Source organism: Prionailurus viverrinus, chromosome A1 (assembly GCF_022837055.1).
Source record: "Prionailurus viverrinus isolate Anna chromosome A1, UM_Priviv_1.0, whole genome shotgun sequence".
In the NCBI taxonomy this organism is placed as follows: Eukaryota; Metazoa; Chordata; class Mammalia; order Carnivora; family Felidae; genus Prionailurus; species Prionailurus viverrinus.
Window position 1 is genome coordinate 126259915 of NC_062561.1, and position 3225 is coordinate 126263139.

Below are 3225 nucleotides of genomic sequence, written 5' to 3' on the forward strand. Positions count from 1 at the left end.
TGTTGCCTAGATAAAATATCTGTCATCATCTCTTACTGGTACATCTCTTGACTGGATTTAACTGAACCCAAAAATTATAAGGTGGTTAGGACAGCATATTTGGAATGGGATGAAAAACAAAGCAGGCCACTCATGGAGGCTCTATATTCTTTATTACTTATGGTGTTAGCCAAAAAAAAAAAAAAATGACAGCTATAGTTCAGACAGGTCCTTTCATATTTAAAAAGGAAGTCTTAAAGTATCAATTAATTTTAATGAGCAGTCTCTCTACTGATATATACATATATATCCCTAAAGACATTCTAACTGTACTTATCAACATCTGGAAGCAGTATTAGGCAAACCACATGCTTAGTTCCTAACTTCAAAAAGCATTTTTTGAAAGGAATCTTTTGTAAATTCTGGAAGGAGGCTGTGAATAGTTACCAGAAAAGCATTTCAATATATTACAGTGTTTGAGTTATTAGGGAGTCATATGCCTAAAACTCAACTCTGGAGCAATTTGGAGTTTAGAAAAAAAAAAAAAGAAAAATATCAGCAAGAATGCAAGTAGATTAGAAGAGCTGAATATACTACCATGCTCACTGAAGAGATTCCTTCCTTCTTTCCTTCCTTCCTTCCTTCCTTCCTTCCTTCCTTCCTTCCTCCTTCCTTTCCTCCCTCCCTCCTTCCCTCCCTCCTTCCCTCCCTCCTTTCCTCCCTCCCTCACTCCCTCTTTCTTTCCTTCCTTCTCTCTCTCTTTTTTCTGGGCTAAAATTGCAGCAGCTATATAGCTAGCACACACTCTGACAGATGAAGCTGACTGATCCTTTGACCAACCTGAAGAATGGGAAAACTTTATTGACAAGCAAAAACTTTAATACTCCTCTTCTTTATATTGAGAAGCATGGAAGAAGTATATGGGAAAGGAAAAAGAAGAGAGGAAGAAAGGAAAAAGAGAAAAATATGAATCATAGAAGAAACAACACCAACAAAAGTAGCATACGCTAGCAGACAAAGAGACAAAGAGCTGAGAATAGTGTGATAAAAAATTAAGGTAGAACTGTGATGTTAATGAGGCACATTGGAATCCATGAATTCACTAGTTTATTCATTCAAACCATATTTATTGAGTTAGTAGTATGTGTTGAATCCTGGGAGCTTCAAGGGTAGATAAATACTGTTTATGTCTCTGTCTTCCAGGTGCTCATTGATGGGTAAGAGTGGGAGAGTATGGCCACATGTTACAATTACAATGCCAAATGCATGAAAATGATACAATGGGAGCACAAAGGAGGAGTTTGTCCCTTTTTTTTTTTTTTTTTTTTTGCAAAAGATGGAGGGTAGGCTAGAAAAAGCTCTGTAGAAGAGGTGACACTTGAACTGAGCCTTAAAGTTTATGAAAAGTTATGTACTTCTTTACAGTTTCTGGCATAGTCCAGTGAAAAATATCAAAATAAGAATTAATCACCCTATCAACCAGTGATCATAATAGTGCCAGAGCTATCTAAGATGAGTTTTTATGTTCATTACAACTTATGTGTGCTTTAAGACTCAACTCAGTGATTCCATCTGCTTGATGAAGGCTTCTTTGATTACCCTGGCTTGAACCGTTCTTATTTGGATTATCATCGTATCTTGGACTGAGTTTAGTCTCTGAACCACCCAGAGATCATACTGCTTTCCACTGAACATAGTTTCCCCCACTACTGAATTGTTAATCCCCCAAGGTTCTTGAAACATGTTTCTAGTAAATTAAGACTCAGCCTGCATCCTAGCACTACTTTGTCTCACTACTGAAAAATAAGCGCTTGTGAAATTTAGGAAACAGTAGTATAGATACTGACTTTGGGTCATTTATGCTTTCAGGAAAATGTTACCTGTGACTAGGAAGTAATGGCTTTTTGTTGGTCACGGGGGGATTGTGGTACAGCTCCAGCCCTAACTGCTGCTCAGAGTGGGTCATGGAGTGGAAGTGGGAATCACAGTGGTATGAAATTCGTTTGTGAAGGTTACCTCCGTGTTGTCCCATCTGGTGAACTACTGGTGAATAACAAGCCCGTTGTATTACCTAAAGAGATGGCATTGAGTCTCTAATGTGAAGTTGTGGGATGGAGTGTTTCCTCATTAAATTCATATGTTAGCCAGTCAATGTTGATGAATAGGAGAATATCCAAAGACCCTAAGTTTAAATTTTTGTGTGAATTACAGAATTCATATTTTCATCTAATGATCCAGGGCTCAATAATTCTCTCTCAGAAGTTCACCTTACCTATCCCATAAATTTTCTGTGGGTGGGAAGGTATGTTTTTTTTTCTGGTAACAGGGAATGTAGGTCAGAGTATTTGTGAGAACTACACTGCAAATGGAAAATGTTGTAGCATATAAATCCAAGATATTATTATTGCCATTATCTCCACCTACTAATTACCTAAAGACCAGTTAATCCACAAAAACCCAACTTTTAAATTGAGATTATAAGGAATTTATAACCTTACCTGATAAGCCATCTTTTTTTTTTAAACTTCCTTTTAAATGTTTACATGGTCAAAAGTACCAGGTGCAAAATTATAACATAATGATGAATAGGTCACACATATAAAAAGTGATCCTTTCTGGATTAACATTTCTTAAAAGTTTTTTTTAATTTGTTTTTGAGAGAGAGAGGGAGAGAGAAAGAGAATCCCAAGCAGGCTCTACATTGTCAGGGCAGAGCCTGACACAGGGCTCTAACTCACGAACCATGAGATCATGACCTGAGCTAAAATCAAGAGTCAGATGCTTAAATGACTGAGCTACCCAGGTTCCCCCTGTTCTACATTTCTTTAGGAAGGATTAGGGGAAAAATCAGGACATGCAAATTTGAAGCCATTTTAATTTATTTAAAATTAATTAAAAGAGAAAGGACACTCCAAGTTTTTTTTTGTTTGTTTTTTGTTTTTTTTTCAATATATGAAATTTATTGTCAAATTGGTTTTCATACAACACCCAGTGCTCATCTCAAAAGGTGCCCTCCTCGATACCCATCACCCACCCTCCCCTCCCTCCCACCCCCATCAACCCTCAGTTTGTCCTCAGATTTTAAGATTCTCTTATGCTTTGGTTCTCTCCCACTCTAACCTCTTTTTTTTTTTCCTTCCCCTCCCCCATGGGTTTCTGTTAAGTTTCTCAAGATCCACATAAGAGTGAAACAATATGGTATCTGTCTTTCTCTGTATGGCTTATTTCACTTAGCATCACACTCTC